Consider the following 18,739-nt stretch of genomic DNA (forward strand, 5'->3'; position numbering starts at 1 on the left):
ACATTTGAAAACAACCCAGTTAAAAAAAGAATGTATATGAGCCCATGGCTGGCTTATGATTCTGCCAATAATAAAACAATATATCATGATCAATTTCACAAGTTATCCATGACTGGGACATAGGTTGCCCAGAGATTTGGGTATGTTATTTCTGGGTGTGAGTGTGGAATCATCTAGAGTAGATTAGCATTTGGTGTACTGGAAGGGCATATGAAATGCTGAATAGCATCTCCAATCTAATGAATCCCTGCACAGAATTCAGTCTCTCCCTGCTTGACTGGCTAGAGTGGAACGATGATTTTCCCTGCTTTCTCTCTGTAAGGTTTTCAACTTTTTAACTTGGATTGATATTTATAAAATTGATTCTGGATCTTAGGATTTTGAGCTATATTACTCACATGTGGTTTGAATAGAAAATGTTTCCATGGACTTTTATGCTTAAATACTTGGTCCTCAAATATTGTTGGTTCTATTTTTGAAAGCTGTGGAACATTCAGAAAGTAGCATCTCACTGAAGGGACTAGATTATTGAGCATGGGCTTTAATATTTTATACCCTGGCCCCATTTCCTCATATCATCTTCTTTTTGAGTCTTAGTGGAAGATCAACAGCCAACTTGAACTCCCGCCATCATGCCTTCCCCATGATGGATGGAATCCCTTCTAAACTGTGAACAGTAATAAACCCTTCCTCCTTTAGGCAACTGCTTGTCATATTGTTGGTCATAGCAGTAAAGTAACTAATGTAACAATTCCTTTCTGATTGCAAATATATATTGAAATTTTGTATCAATACAGTCTTTGCTCCAGAGTACATATTTCTATTTTGATATAATTATTTATAGAAACGTACCCACCAATTTATTTCAAACTTATTTGATCTGATTATTTTTCAGCAGAAAGTAAATAAAGTTTTGGCTGCCTGTACTTGTAGATTCATGCAGTGTGCACTGAAGGGTGGGTGGGAGGAGAGACTTGGTTGTACGTTGTATCATGAGTCCACAACTTACATGGCAGAATAGTAGCAGGAGCCAATGCACTGAATGTGTACACATAAAGAGAAAAATACTAAACTACAAATGTAAATTTTAGCTTACTAGAAATCTGAGCCCAGGGCACTTTGTGAACTCTGGCTATTTTTGTGGCTGATTAAGTCAATTCAATGGATTATAATGAGACGGATAAAATTCTGTCTGCACGGCCAGCACCTATTCAATACATGTCTAGCCCAGACAGATGCGGTGCAAGGCCAAGGCGTGCCAGGTCACCAGCTTTCACAGGGGCTGATGAATGTTGCCATGTGAACAACACTCTGTCAGGATTTCTTGGCTAAGGACAGGGACCATTCCCAGGGAAAAATGAAATCATGCCCACTGACACACATTGGAGCTAAGACCAAATAAAACTCAGAAGAGATCCTGTGCTGATAAATGTTTTGTTAATGGGTGTCAACGTGTGTTTGACGAATTTGAGGGTATTTCAGAACACACCTGCAGCAGATGGCCTGCACTTCTCAACTGCTTTTATGATTTAGCTACAAGTATTTTAAATCCCAGATGTCAGCCTATGAGCACTGACCGTGAATGTTAAAATCTACAAGCACATTGCCAGAGGCAAGAAACATACTTTCAAGGGTCACTCTGCTAAGGGAGCTATGACTCAGCTGACCTCTGGCTCTAGGTTACATAAAGATGCCAAAGACGTTTCAGGAAGAAGGTTATTTTATTCACTTTATGGCACAACTAGTGCTACGTGTAGATCTTCCCTTCTAAGTTAAAAGTCCTCCTAGGACTTTTAGAAAATGAAACAATGGAACACTTTACAGTAGCTACTAAAGTAATGCCACAGTTTAACTTTTACATTTGCATAGAAATTTGGAGGATGAGAAAATAAATGTACATGGGTCACCCTGCGCACATTTTGCCGTCCATTTTTATTATGGATTTCTTATGAATATGGTTAAAAATAAATATTTTGTATGCCAGAGGTTCTCTTCCCTTATCTTGTATATTAGCAACTTCATTCCTCTTTTATAACTAGGATCATTAATTCTGACGTGATGTATTATGTAATTCATAGTAATATGATTATTGTTCAAATCTAGTGTTAATTATGAATCAGCACTAATTTGTTGATTCTTTAGGAGTTACTGATTCTTGGTGTCAAAAATTTCTCAACTTCTAAATAAAATCTTTTTTAGTTTTTTGTTTTTCTAGACAGGGTTTTTCCAGTGTGGCCTTTGCTGTCCTGGACTTGCTTTGTAGACTGAGCTGGCCTTGAATTCACAGAGATCCACCTGCTTCTTCCTCCTAGAGTGCTGGGATTACAGGTATGCCCCAGTACATCCAACAATTTTATTATTTTTTAAACAAGCATTACTAGTTGCATATTCATTTCTTTCTTCATCCCAACAATATCTGAAAAAGGGAGTGAAGTAATATCCATCCCAGTATCTTGCAGCAACTCTTTTGTAAAAAGAGTGTGAGAAAAAGTAGGCACAAAGCTGGTGGGGATAATATGAAAATATTTCTAATACCAATTAATTACAAGTAAGTGCCTTCTTATAGAACAGTGGGCATAAACAGTTATTGCTCTCATTGGGTGTTGTCATCCACACCTATTTCCTCACCATCTCAAAATTATTAACTGTGTGTGAATTGATAACCATAACCTGCTCTCTGAAATCCAGTATACTGTTTTTACTTTGTTACATGGCCTTTATTTATTATTTTAAATCCTTTATATTTATTATGAGAGTATGACAATACTGTAGAGGGACTAAGCGACAGAGCCTTTTCTACAGTGGTTAGTATGCAGTAAATACATTTTGGATACAATGTGATAATACACTATTATCAAAAAACCTGAACACTCTACAAGCATCTATTTCAGATGCAGACAAACTTTAACATTATGTGCTTTTTTAAAAGGCAGATAATTCAGTTTTGCAAATACTAGTGAAGATGTAAATTGAAGTTATCAAATCCTGTGGAAACAGGGCTATTTTGGTCATGCAACTTCTGAAGATGAGAACATTGACATTTCCAGGAAATCACATTTATTGTATTTTATTTTCTAGATAGTACATCTGTAAATAACATTTCAAGTGTGACATGTCAGAACACAGTCAGAATAACTTGTAGAGGTTTATTATATTCAATAACGGGCTTGTTCTTAACATTGTTTATTATTGCTTGGCCTTGGGATCTGTTCTACACTTTTGAAGACATTTGAGCATCCAATCTTCAAATGACCCACATGAAATAGGTAAATCTGATGACCTCATTTTATAAATAAGGAAAGTGAAGCATAATGGGTGATGTAAGTTACTTTCTGTGGTGTCACAAATTACACCAATAGTCCCTTAAAATGCCATTTAATTAATTCATGATTCTCAGTTTTAGCTAATTAGGTTGAGTTCATTCAAAACTGTGGTCTAATTGGTGTCTTCGTGCTGCTTCCTGTTGTGATAAAATTTTCTCATAAAGGAAACAACGGAGAAAGGGTTTGTTCGGTTCACAGTTGTAAGTTACCATCTATCATGGCATCATGACAGGAGCAAGAGCCTGAGTGCATTGGCCAACCTGCATCTAAAATCAGGAGTGGACAGCAGTGATTATACATGCAAACTAGTGCTCAGCTTTGTTTTTCCACGCCTTAACAATCCAGCATCTCCGGCCCTGGGAATGTCTTTCCACTCCAGTCATTATAGTCAAGATAATCCACAGCTCACATGCTGGGTCAACCCTAACACAGGAAGTCACTCATTGAGATTTCCTTCCCAGGTAGATTCAGATTGTGTTGAGTTGATAGTAAAAACTAACAGGATCAATTGTCTTCTTTAATTCTTTTTTCTTATTATTAAACTGTATTATTTCTACAGAATGATAAGCTTCACTGTGGCATTTTGTATTTCTTTCTTGCACAATTATTTAGCTTATTTTATTACTTTACCAACTGGATTATTTGTTCTTAGATATGAATTCATTTTTATTTATGCTGGATATAAGCTATTTGTTAGATGAATAGATGGAAAATTTTTTCTTCCATTCAGTAAGGCTGTGCATTCACTTTCTTAACTATTCCCTTGGTTGTAAAAAATTTAAATCTTGGAGTTGTGCATTCAGTAAACCAATAAGGTTAAATAAGGAAGTAGATTTTTTAAAAAAATATTATTATCTATAATAAATACTATAATTTTATCTAAATATAACTAGATTTCAAAAGAACAAAGTAATACTGGTCAATGTTTAAAAAAATCACAAAAGAAGGTCTATAATTTAATATAACATTAAATATTTTATATTCTAGAGGTGAAAATTCTAAAGTAACCAATAAATTGGGTACAATAAGACTATATCCTTTCGAGAAAACAAAGGCTTATTGTTGAATCATATGTTTTTTTTAAACATTAATTGTGTAAATATTTATACTGATATTTCTAGTACAGAAATTTAAGACTTCAAGTACAGAAAATTAATAAATCAGAGCATATATGATAATTTGACCAAAGTAAAAGTAATATTTTTATCATCTTTTGTTGGTATTTGAAGTCCCCAAATTTATGAAAAACTAAGACTGTGTACAGAAACATTTGCTCCATTATGTAGCATAGTTGGAAATAAAGTATCAAGATTCTTCTAGTTTAAAACTTTTGCCTTAGATTGTTGTTTGAAATCTTTTATTTCCATATTATGACTTGCTTTTTATTTCTAGATCTGAAGAATGTCATTACAGTTTTTATGGGGATTGCATTGACTACATAGACCAGCTTTTGTAATATAAGCATTTCAACAGTATTTCATTTGCTGTTCTTTGGATATGAGAGGGTTTTTTTTTCACATTCTAGTATCTTCTTTAATTTCTTTTGTTAGTATTTTATGTTTCGTTTAACTGTCTTTTACCTTTGTATGTGTGCTTATGCTTTATCTATTAAAGGACAAATAAGGATAGTGTCCATCCATGGGTTCAGTGTATCTAGGTCAAGATGATAGTGGTGCCTAAGTTTGATTTCTCTCATCACCCATCAGACAGTTCTGGGCTTGTTAACATGCCAAGACTTGATGGGCAAGAATAATAGACATGAGCAGAGCACCAAATTACTAATTGACACAACTCAAATTATATCACATTCCATTAGTAAATCAAATCAAAATATCAGCGCATAGATATGAAATTGTATACTTTACACTTGAGTGGAAGGATATAGTCATATTGAATTGGAATGTGATAATGGTAAGGATAGACAACCGTGGTCATAACTTCTGTGCAGGATTGAACATAAAAAAAGAGAGTGGGGACAGGGAATTCTACATTTATAGAGATGCATTTCTTCTCATTGCCCATGGCATTTTTTTTCTGAGTTTTAGTGAAATGTATAAGTACCTCAATGTTAGAATTAGGCTTCTAGTCAAATGGCAGAGAAACAAAGAAATGCATAACATCCTTTGTCATCAGGCAGATGCAAATAAAAACATCCCTGAGATTTCACCTTACATCCATCAGAATGGCTAAGATCAAAATCTCAATTGTCAACACATGCTGGAGAGGATGTAGAGAAAGGGGAACTCTCCTCCATTGCTGGTGGGAATGTAACCTTGTTCAACCACTTTGGATATCAATTTGGTGCTTTCTCAGACAATTAGGAATAATGCTACCTCAAGATCCAGCTATACTATTCCTAGGCATATATACAAAATATGCTCAAGTATAAAACAAGGACATTTGCTCACCCATGTTTGCAGCAGCTTTATTCTTAATAGCCAGAATCTGGAAACAACGTAGATGTCCCTCACCAGAAGAATGGATACAGAAACTGTGGTATATTTACACAATGGAATGTTACTCAGCAATTAAAAACAAGGAAATCATGAAATAATGAAATTTGTAGGCAAATGGTGGGAATTAGAAAAGATCATCATGAGTGAGATATCCCAGAAGCAGAAAGACATACATGGTATATACTCACTTATAAGTGGATATTAGACATATAATAACAGATAAACATACTAAAATCTGTATACCTAAAGAAGCTAAGCAAGAAGGAGGACCATGGGTAAGATGCTCAATTCTCATTCAGAAAGGCAAATGGGATGGAAGAGGAAGAGGAAGAGGAAGAGGAAGCAAACAAAGGAACAGGACAGGAGCCTACCACAGAAGGCCTCTGAAAGACTACCCAACAGGCTATAAAAGCAGATGGTGAGAAGTATAGCCAAACTTTGGGCAGAGTGCAGGGAATCTTATGAAAGAAAGAGGAGATGAAAGACATGGAGATGACAGGAACTCCACAAGTAGAGAAACGGAACCAAAAAATCTGGGTCCAGGGGTCTTTTCTGAGACTGATTTTCCAGCCAAAATCCATGCATGGAAATAACCTAGAATGCTTGCACAGAGATAGACTATGGCAGCTCAGTGTTCAAGTGGGTTCCGTAGTAAGTGGAACAGGGGCTGTTTCTGACATGAACTCAGTGGCTGCCTCTTTGATCACCTCCCTCTGAGAGGAGAGCAACTTTACCAGGCCACAGAGGAGGACAATTCAGCCAGTCTTGATGAGACCTGATCAGATGGGGTCAAATGGAAAGAGAGGAGGACTGGCCCTATCAGTGGTCTTGGGGAAGGGCATGTGAGGAGATGAGGGAGAGAGAGTGGGATTGGGAGGAGATGAGGGAGGGGCCTAAGGATGGGATACAAAGGGAATAAATTGTAATCAATAAAAATTAATTAATTAAAAGTAAGGAAACTCAAAAAAATAAAAAGAATTTGGCTTCTAGAATCTTCTCTGTCCTTCCACTTTCACTAGGTTGCAAGAGTAGGAGTTGATGAACATCTCTATGTTGATGAAAAGTCTCTGAGACATTTTTCTTAATGTGATGTTCAAAGAAACGGATGAAGGTCAAAATGCAAATGTCTGCAAATTTATTATTTGCAATGAATTTAGTTAAAATTATAAAATTTGTTATCTTCATACACCAAGTGGAGAAACTTTCATTCTTTCTTTGTTTTCCTCTAAAATTAAAATTGTGAAGTAACTATTAAAGTTAGACATTTTCCTTTTTAAATTAATATTATTATTTATTATTATTTATTACAGTTTATTTACTTTATATACTGGTTGAAGCTTCTGCTGTAGCTCCCTCTCTCATCTCCTTCTGGTCCCAACCTCTCTCCCTCTTCCTTTGCCTATCCTTCTACTCCAGTCCACTGATAGGGGAGGTCCTCCTCCTCTGCTTTCTGAGCCTAGGCTATCAGGTCTCGTCAGGACTGTCTGGATCCTCTTTCTCTGTACCCTGATAAGATCATCATGATAGGTGAAGGTGCTCAGAACAGGCAATCTCCTTCATGCCAGAGACTGACCCTGCTCTCCTTACTCCGGAACCCACATGGAGACTAACTGTGCATAGGCTACATCTCAGGTCTAGGTCCTCTCCCTTCATGCTCCTTAGTTGCTTCATCAGCCTCTGCGTGTCCCACTTATGAACAGATTTTTTGGCTCTGTTGATCTCCTTGTGGAGACCCTGTCCCCACCAGGTCTTTCTATCTCCCACTCCTTCCATAAGATTTCCTGCATTCTGCCCAAAGTTTGCTTTGCTACCCTACTGGGTAGAGTCATTCAGAGGCCCTCTGTGGTAGCTCCTGTCTTGTTCCCTGTCTTCTTCTGCTTCAGATGTCTATCCAGCGTTGGGAGCCTCTGCTCTGGCAGCTGCTTTGATATTTAAATCTCAGCCAAAAGACTGCTTTTACCAGGCCTTCACTAAAGTCAGGGAAGAATTTGCAAGTCCATCTCCTTTTGTTTGTGACAAAACAGGTAAGATAGCTTGTCAAGATCACACCTCTTGCTTCAACTCTTTGTAAATTTAACCCATTGTTTTGAGCTGTTTTTACTCTGGCTTAAAAGCTCTCTGCAATAAAGTCAGGCTGCTGCTGGCTGGTCGAGTCCAGAGTCTCTCAGAAAAATCCCATGTGTGTTGTATGTTAGTTTATTACTTTAATCCTCACTCCCAACTCAGGAACTATTTGACTCGGCTGGTGGGCTGCAGCAGATTGGCACTAGGACGTGGGACTTGAGATACAGGGAATCAGTGAAGGACACTGGGGTTGTTGGCGAGCTCGCATCATTAAGTAGAAAGGGCAGGGTGAGTAAATCCGAGAATAAAAATGGGACAAGGCATTAGCCTAATGTTTTTTGTATGGAACTTAATTAAAGGTAGTCTGTATAAGCAGCAGGAAACTGAGAAAGTTAAACTTTCAGGCTCAGAGAGAAGGAGCTTAGAAAGATGGCAGGCTTCAAGAGAAAATGGTATTAAACCATCAGCTCCTCAAAAGGAGTTGTATTTCCCTCCTGATGACAGTAATTTCTTGTCAGAAAAAGACTTTGAGGAAGGCTTACATCCTAATGAGGTTGCAGAGTTGGAGGAAGAACCAGATCATTATTATTCTGAGAGATACCCTCCAATTCAGGCTATACATGTTAAAAAGTGTAAGCCTTGGCAAAAAGAAATTAAAAGACTGGAATGGGGCTTGGAGGAAATAAACAGAAAATTTGGAGAATTAACTACTAGGGAAAATGAGGCTCAATCCCCCACTCCAACTCCATCATTGGTTACAGGTTTGGACCCTCCTCTTGGGACTGCTACAGTTGCAGTGGCCCAAAAGACAAAGGGGATCTTTTCCTTTGTCCACTGTACGGGCAACCGTATCCCTGTTGCAAGCTTCTTTACAAGAAGCTAGGCAAAATGGAGAAGTTTTAACTGAGTTTTATGGTTTTCCAGTTCTATAGCAACCTGATGGACAGGGTAATATGGCGAGAGTCCATGCTCCTATACCTTTTAAACAAATAAAAGAATTAAAATCTGCATGCTCCCAATATGGTCCTACAGTGCCTTTCACTCAGGCTCTATTGGAGTCCTTGTCTACTGAGGCCCTCTGCCCAGGGGACTCAAAACAGTTAACAGGAGTATGCTTATCAGGAGGAGATAATTTATTATGGATGTCAGAATTTGCAGAGCATTGTCAAGCTACAGCTGAAGTTAATCAAGCTCAGGGAATTCCTGTAACTTATGACATGCTTGCTGGAGAAGGAATCTACAGGGAAATAGGACAACAATTGGATTTTGATGTGGCCATTTATGCTCAGGTAAATACTGCTGCCCAGACAGCTTGGAATAAATTTCCACAAGCAGGTAGACAGGTGGAGGATTTGTCTAAACTCTGTGAGGGACCTGATGAGTTATTTCAAGATTTTGTGGCAAGATTAATGCAAGCAGCAAACAGACTTAGAAGTGATGAAAAGTCTGGATTATTATTGGCAAAACAATTGGCTTATGAAAATGGTAACAGTGCTTGCCAAGCAGCTTTGAAACCCTTTAGAAAGAAAGGAGATATTTCTGATTATATTAGGTTATGTTCTGACATAGGGCAGTCTTATACTCAAGGAGTAACTATGGCTACAACCCTACAAGGATAAACTATTAAAGAGGCAGCTTCTCAGTTTTTCCAGTAAGAAAGCTAATGGATTAACTGTAGTAGATTAATTCTACTACAAAGCTTCAATGGTCATAAAAAATTAGATTCAACAATTAACACGACATTTTGTCTTTCTGTCTTAAAGGTATAAGTTTACCATATTCAGTAAGTCTTGGTTGTAGATTATTGGTCATTGGCTAGGTTTAAAATCTGTAACATAAAGTTAACTTACTTAAAACCTAGGGTTAAAATCATTCTAAACAACAAGTAGACATTACTCATATCCCAAAATTTAAAAAACTAAAATGTTTTGCTGCAATTGGTATTCCTTTCATTATAAAAACTGATAATAGCTTGGGATATACAAGTCTAGCTTTTCAGCATTTTTGTGTACAAATGAGTATAAGTCACAAAATGGGCATGCCATATTATTCTCAAGGCCAACGAATTGTGGAACAAGCCCATGGATCTCTTAAAAACCAATTGCAAAAAAATAAAAAAGGGGGTCATATCCCCAAATATTAATTATGCTCTCTTTATTTTAAATTTTTTTGAACGTGGATATACAAGGCCGTTCTGCCGCTGATTAATTGTTACATCCTAATACCAAGGATTATTATGCCCAGGTAAAATGGAAAGATCCAATTGCTGGAATATGGCAGGGCCCTGACCCCGTATTAATGTGGGGAAGAGGGCATGTTTGTGCTTTTTCCACAGGACACAGAAGGAGCCAGGTTCGCCAGAAGGAGGATGTTCTGGATGCAGACAATCCTAAATTCTGCCCTGACTGAGACTGAAAAGCTGCATTGGACTTAAGCTCCTGACCTGCCCTCTGTTTCATTCTGTTCCTGGGAGAAGACATCATGTAGAGAAACCTCATATACAATGGACTGGACTTGATTGTTCTGTTAATAAGGACAATTCTCAACAAAATAAAAAAAGAATAAAAAAGAGGACTAACTGTGAAACTTTGGTCTGACTCTGGTTTTCAGCAGACCAAAACAAGCTTGCTTCAGAAAGTCTTGAGAGGCCCTGTAACTGCCTATGTTAATTCTCCATTTGTTTTGTTGTTTGGAAATGTTAACAAGATTCAAACTTTAATGTTTCTTGCCTTCAATGTAAACTAACAAACTGTATTTGTAAGCTTTCAAATGGTTCTGATTGCTGGACAGCCTTTTACTATGGTTCCTGTAAATGTTTCTCAGACTTGGTAATTTACACAGAGTCATTTGTTAAGTCACCTTAAGTCACCTTTATGGAGTGTTATTTTGGACTTGGCTTGTGATAGGAAAACCCTGCCTAAAGGCCTTTTAGAATGTCAAAGCTGAGCTGATCTGCATAAGATCAAACCCCAGTGTCTACCCTAGCAGAGGTTGGTAGTCAGAGACGGGTAATGTTTCTGTGGTGTTTATTCAACCCTAGACAGGGCATAAACGATGGAATTCATGTACTGATGAAGGGTAAGAATATATCTTACGAGAGAAACAACCTAAGACAGGCACAATCTTCTGCTCCATAACTCTTAAGTTATGGCCAATTAAAAAAATAAATAATTAAGGGGGACCTGTCAGGAGCCCTTGCTCTGGCAGCTGCTTTGATATTTAAATCTTAGCCAAAAGACTGCTTTTATCAGGCCTTCACTGAAGTCAGGGAAGAATTTGCAAGTCCATCTCCTTTTGTTTGTGACAACAGGTGGGATAGCTTGTCAAGATCACACCTCTTGCTTCAACTTGTTGTAAATTTAACCCATTGTTCTGAGCTGTTTTTACTCTGGCTTAAAAGCTCTCTGCAATAAAGTCAGGCTGCTGCTGGCTGGTCGAGTCCAGAGCCTCTCAGAAAAATCCCATGTGTGTTGTGTGTTTATTAATTTTAATCTCATTCCCAACTCAAGAACTGTTTGACTGTGCTACCTAGCAGAGTTTCAAAGTAGATGCTGGGACATGTAGCCAAATTTTGGGCAGAATGCAGAGAGCAACTGAATTGAAAAACCTCAGCAATAGGGTCTCTTCCGAGACTGATATCCCAATCAAGGACCAGGCATGGAGATAACCTAGAATCCCTGCACAGATGTAGCCCATGGCAGCTCAGTCTTCTAGTGAATCCCCTAGTAATGGGAACAGGGTCTGTCTCTGACATGAATTTAGTGGCTGTTTCTTTGATCAACTACCCCTGATGGGGGAGCCGTAGCAGGCCACAGAGGAAGACCAGTCCTGATGAGACCTGATAGGTTAGGGTCAGAGGGAAAGGGAGGAGGACCTCCCCTATCAGTGGACTTGGGGAAGGGCAAGGGAGGAGATGAAGGAGGAAGGGTGAGATTGGAGAGAGAGGAGGGAGGGGGATACAGTGGGAATAAAAAGTGAATAAACTGTAATTAATAAAAAATAAATTTAAAAAACAAACAAACAAAAAAAGAATTCTGTGCAGTCCAACTTTCTATTGAATTGTTTCTTTGATAACTAGTTTTTTGAGTTCTTTATATATTTTGGATATTAGTCTCCTATCACTTTTGTAGTTTGTAAAAATCTTTTTCCATTATGTAGGCTGTTGTTTTGTCTGAATGGTGGCATAACTTTGCCTTACAGAAGCTTTTAGGTTCATGAAGTCACATTTATTAGTCATTGTTTTTAATTTTTGTGAGATGGCTCAGGAATTAAAAAGTTAGATACAAATATGTGATGTCTCTCTTTTTGATGGCAGTCACTATTGTAAGAGTATGTAATGATTATACTTTCCCTTTCATGTCAACTTGTTTCATAAAAATGCATTCCTTCACAGGCACTTAGATGTCGTATTACAAAGGGTATCAGATCAAAAGAATGGTTATCAATTTCTCCATAAGTTGCTGTACTGTGACCTTGACTAACTTATAAGTCATAGAGACAACAATTTTTATCATTCCTTTCAATCTTCCAAATACTTTCTTTGCATCACACTCTTTTGTTACAGTAGTATTGAAGTCCCATTAAAGGAAAGACACATTTTACCAGCCAAAAGATGGAAATCTACCTCTAGATGATTAAGACTGAATATTCTTGTTGTGTAGTTCAGTCATCTGGTTAAAGGATCTCCTCCTAGAAGGCAGACTCACTTTTATCCATGCTAAAGAGACAGGCAGTATAATTATTATTTTAATAAGAAAGTATATTTGTTCTGCCTGGAAAGCCTAAACCATCACAGCTGGTTTTGTAAACTCAACCTTTTTCTTCCTAAGTCAGCCTGCTTCTCTTTATTACCTGAGAAAGTAAAGCTTTTCTTCTTCTTTCTGTCTCTTTTCTAAGTGTATTTTTTCCTATCACTTTGATCTTCCTCGTTCTTTTTCTAACATCACTCTTCTTTTTTGTCAAGCTGCCATTCATCTGCCATGTGATGACATTCATTGCTGAACATGACTGTTTAACTAAATGATAGGGCTTTTGCTCTTTGTCATCTACATCTTTTTATCTTCCTCTGGACAGTTGAAAAAAAAATTCTGTAAAATTGCCTACCCTGCTGTTTTTCTTTTAAACATGAATAAAATTTTCTTCTTGCCTCCTTCTGTTTCTGTTGTTAAATTCAGTTATTCGTGATACAAATCATTGAAACGAGACCTCAATAGCCCTGGCAAAATCTGTTGCACCCAAGGTGAGATGGCATTTACTACGTCTTTCAAGGTACCTTGCATTGCTGGTCATTGTCATGGTTCATAGGTATTGCAGCTGGGTGGGACTGTTCAATTGCTTCCTTCTCTGGCAGAGGCTAGACCTCAGGAAGGAAAATTTCAGGTCAGATCAAGTTTAAATAATCTCAGCCTTATGTTCTAAGTGTGTAGTTTCTTCAGCTATAGAGGCCCAAACTCTTTAGAACAAATGGAGACCATTATAGAAATCCACAACTAGATACATTTCAGAGATCAACAGATTGTATGAGTTCAAGCCCCAATGGATACACCTATATCATAGACCCTCCATGTATGGCTCAGGAAACTTTGATAAGAGGCTATGAAAATATTGCAAGAATGAGAATACTAGAACATCTGCAGTAAACAGCCTGTCTTAGAATATATTCATTTACTGGTGGGAATTAATAACTGTTAAGTAAATGATAATCAAACTACAATCCCCAAATCCCTAGAGGTTATAGGCTCTAGGGGACACACAATGATCTCCTTGGGAATGGGAAATAGAGTAGAATTTGCTGGTACACTACAGGTTTTTGGGGACAGGAGGGGAGGGATCAGGTGTAGGGAGAGGATGGAGAAAGAAAGTGCAGGAAGAGACAGCTAGAATTGGGGGGCATTTAGGGGTCAGTGTGGTAACCTAGTGTAGTAAAACTTTCTGGAATCTATGATGGTGAACCTAATGGGGACTTCTGGGATATGAGTCTGAACTGGTCATGTTTTGTAACCAGGAAAATATTTCAATGGTGGGACCGAGTTGAATTTGGTTGAGTTTTTGGCTGAGGGGTTCCTGTGAAGAACCCTAAAGAGTCCAGGCTGATGCAAGAGTAGATGGTTGCTTTCTGAAAACTGACAGTGGGGTTCCATTGCTGAGAACAACATCTACACTGCCTACTAATATAGAGGTGTTGAGCTGGTTCTAGTATGGTTCTTTCACCCTTATGTTCTAGTCTTTTTGGCAAGGGAAAGTACTCTGCAGGCTATGGAATGGAAAGAGAAATCTGGATATCCACTGACCCACAAAACCCTCCACCTATAATCTGTCCTACCTGCAAGATATGTTGGAACACTGGTGAGGCATAACTTAAGGTACTGGATAGACAATGTCTGGTATAATTCCAGGCCCATGCCAAGAGAAGGAGCCTGTGTTCTACACTGCCTGGCTGACTAGGAACCAGAGACCTCATAACTCAGAGACTAGGGGTTGAAACAAACACCACTTGTTTAAAAAAATCAGTTAAATAATTTCTAGTAATATTCTGCTATACTCAGGAATTGATGCTTTGTCCAGTTGTCATCAGAGAGGCTTCCTCTGACAGCAGACAGGAATAGGTGCAGAGACCAACAACCAGACATTATGCAGAGACAGTCTAAGTTAGAGGTCTCCATCAGGTGCTCCACAGAAGAGGAAGAGGAAAGATTGTAGGAGTAAGGGGGAAAGAAGGATACCAAGAGAAACTGGCTCACTCAATCAACTGTGGGCCTACAGATACCAAACAGCAAACACTGGTCTATATGGGTCTCCACAAACTCCTATAAGTATGCATGAATGGGTGCTAGCTTGGTGCTTTTATGGGACTCCTAACAGTTGGAGCAGGCCCATCTCTGACTCTTTCACCAGATCTTGAGACTCTCTACTCCTCTTAGGTTGCCTTCTCTAGGTTCTATATAAGGGATTTTGCCTTCTCCTACTGTATGTTGTTTGATCTTGCTTGGATGCTGTCTCTTGTAGGCCTGGTCTTTTCTGAAGAGCAAAGGAGGAGGAGTAGATTCTGGGGAAGAAGGGAGGTAGAGAGACCAGTAAGGAGTACAGAAGAGGTACAATACATTCTGTGATCATGATATATTATATGAAAGAAGAATCTATTTTCAATTAAAAAAAATTATTCCTTGATGGCTAAGGATGTTGAGCATTTCTTTAAGTGTTTCTTTCCCATTCTACAATCCTCTACAGAGAGTTCTCTGTTTAGCTCCTTACCCATTTTTTTGACTGGATTACTTTATTTATTACTTTTTAACTTCTTGAGTTCTTTATATATACTGGATATTAGCCCTCTGTCAGATGTAGCCTTGGTGAAGATCCTTTCCCAGTCTGTAGGCTGTCGTTTTGTTTTGATGACAGTGTCTTTTGCTTTACAGATGCTTTTCAGTTTCATGAGGTCCCATTTATTAATTGTTGATCTCAGAGCCTGTGCTGTTGGTGTTCTGTTCAGGAAGTAGTCTCCTATGCCAACGAGTTCTAGGGTCTTCCGCACTTTTTCTTCTAACCAATTTAATGTGTTTGGTTTTATGTTGAGGTGTTTGATCCACTTGGAATTTAGTTTTGTGCAGGGTGATAAATATGGATCTGTTTTCATTTTTCTGCATATAGACATCCAGTTGGACCAGTACCATTTGTTGAAGATCGTGTCTTTTTTTCCATTGAATGGTTTGGCTGCAAATCAAAACGACCCTGAGATTTCACCTCACACACATCAGAATGGCTAAGATCGAAAACTCAAGTAACAACACATGCTGGAGAGGTTGTGGAAAAAGGGGAACCCTCCTCCATTGCTGGTGGGAATGCAAACATGTACAACCACTTTGGAAATCAATCTGGTGCCTTCTCAGACAATCAGGCATACTTCTACCTCAAGATCCAGCTATACCACTCCTAGGCATATATCCAAAAGATGTTCAAATACACAACAAGGACATTTGCTCAACCATGTTTGTAGCAGCTTTATTCATAATAGCCAGAACCTGGAAACAACCTTGATGTCCATCAACGGAGAAATGGATACAGAAATTGTGGCTACTTTTACACAATGGAATACCACTCAGCAATTAAAAACAAGGAAATCATGAAATTTGCCGGCAAATGGTGGGACCTAGAAAAGATCATCCTGAGTGAGGTATCCCAAAAGCAGAAAGACACACATGGTATATACTCACTTATATAAATCTTAAAAATAGGATAAACATACTGAAATCTATACACCTAAAGAAGATAAACAAGAAAGAAGACCCGGGGTAAAATGATCAATCCTCACTTAGAAAGACAAATGGGATGAACATTGGATATAGGAGAAAACAAGGAACAGGACAGGAGCCTACCACAGAGGGCCTCTGAAAGACTCTACCTAGCAGTATATCAAAGCAGATATTAATACTCAACAAAATCTTCAGAAGAGTGCATGGAATTATATGAAATAAGAGGGTGCTAATATGACCTGGAGAGGACAGAAGCTCCACAAGGACCAAATATATCAGAACACAAGGGTCTTTTATGAGACTCTTTCTTCAACCAAGGACCATGTGTAGAAATAACCTAGAACCCCTGCTCAGATATAGCCCATGGTATCCAAGTGGATAGCCTAGTAAGGGGAACAGGAACTATGTCTGATACAAACTGAATGGCTGGCTCTTTGACCCCTCCCTCCCCTGAGGGAGGAACAGCCTTGCTAGGCCACAGAAGAGGACATTGCAGCCAGTCCTGAAGAGGCCTGCTAAGCTAGAGTCAGATGGAACGAGAAGAGTTCCTCCCCTATCAATGGCCTTGGAAAAGTGCAGGAAGGAGATGAGGGAGGGATAGTGGGATTGGAAGGGAATGAGGTATTGGGGCCACTGCTTTATACACATAAAAATAACAAAAACAGACTCACAGGTTTTATTTATGTATTTGTCCATACTGATACATATATGTAATAATAATAATAATAATAATGACAGATAAAGAGACTATTAACTCAAAAGTGCAAAGGCACAAGATGTATTGGAATGAGGGTTCTTGGGAGGAAGACAATTGGGAAAGTTTTGTAATTCTGTTCCATTTAAATCATGTTTTAAAAGTATTACAAAAAGAAATAGAGTATTGAAAAAAGTTGAAATATATTCCCTCGTAATTACTTTTTAATATGTTCACTCACAAAAACTTGTCTGTATTCTGAGTATTCAATATATTGTAAACATTTAATTTGCTTCTATGTATGCGGACTTTCTGGTTTAATTTTATCTTTTTCTTAGCCATTTATTTGTCTTATCATATAATGTATAATTTTGTTCTTTAATTCTCTTAGATCAATGTTATGCTTAGAAAATTTATCTTTGTTCCACAGAATATATTAATAATAATTTATAATTGTTCAAGTGGAGGTATGGATAATTTTAGTATGTTTTTTATTAGTATGCAAAATTATGCTATTCATTGCCCTGTATATGTGCATTGGTGTCGTTTAAAATTTTGATTAATGAGAATTATGCTGCAATTAACATGCTTACATCTATTTTTGGTGCATATGCGTACAAATTTTATTCTACTTTCAGTGTTACCTAGAGAATTTATTAGTACACTAGTTAACAAGTTTTCAAACTTGAAGGTCAGTGACAATTTTGTCCCACTTATAGAATCCTAGATTGTGAAATATTTTCTTTTGTTATTTTGATTTAATACATTACCATTCACTTTTTTTTTTCTTTAGAGAATAGTAACCTAATTACTTTTCATGAAACAACTACACTGGTGTTAATATTTATAAGTAATAAGTTTTGCATTGATGTTTTAAACATTGAGAATTCACAGATTATTACAGTATATGGAGTGAAAATTTTTGAACTTTTGGGAAACTCTACAGAGTTATTTTTTAAGCATTTCTTTCACCGTATTTTGCTTTTGTGCAATTTTCTCGTTAGTCCTTTTCTTTGATCCCAATGTAACACATGTTTTAATGAGCTTTGCCTATGACTGCAGCATTGCCTAGGACTCTCATCACCCTGTATGTGTATTTTTTTCTGGGTCTGTTATTCTGCATATGAGTTTTCTGTTTTGTCTCCCCACTTATTATTATTTCTGCCATGTTTCCTAGTCTTTTGTTTAAACCAGAACTTCTAAGACTTCTCTTTCTTCTCTAATAGCATCTGGATTATATCACTTATCTATTAAAGTTTCAGATTATTATTATTCTCAATCAAAGTAACAATCACTTAATCTGAGTTTATTTCAGCACGTGGAGACCCCTGGGGGTCTGGTCTTTTATTTCCTTTCTTCCTCCTGCTTCTTTCTCAAGTGAAATGGATCCAAATTAATTATCTTTAATTTTGAACCAAATTAAAGTTTTGAAAATTACTCATATCTGCTTCGATTGCCTGCTGGCTGCAGTATTTTAGAGGACATCTGTGGTAGGCTCCCATCCTGTTCCCTCTCTTCCACCACTTCTTATGTCTATTTTGTTTTCCCTTTTGAATGAGAATTAAGTATCTTGTCTAGGGTCCTCCTTGTTTAGCTTCTTTAGGTTTGTGGATTTTAGTATGTTTATCCTATATTATATGGCTAATGTCCATTTACAACTGAGTATATACTATGTGTGTCTTTCTGCTTTTGGATTACCTCACTCAGGATGATCTTTTATAGTTCCATCCATTTGCCTGTAAAGTTCATGATATCCTTGTTTTTAGTAGCTGAGTAGTATTCCATTGTGTAAATGTACTATAATATCTGTATTCATTCTTAAGGTGAGGAACATCTAGGTTTCTTTCAGATTCAAGAAATTACAACTAAAGCTACTATGAACATAGTTGAGCAAATGTTCTTGTTGTATAGTTGAGCATCTTTCAGATATGAGCCCAGTGGTACACCTGGGTCTTG

The sequence above is a fragment of the Meriones unguiculatus genome, chromosome 3 (genome assembly GCF_030254825.1).
Source record: "Meriones unguiculatus strain TT.TT164.6M chromosome 3, Bangor_MerUng_6.1, whole genome shotgun sequence".
In the NCBI taxonomy this organism is placed as follows: Eukaryota; Metazoa; Chordata; class Mammalia; order Rodentia; family Muridae; genus Meriones; species Meriones unguiculatus.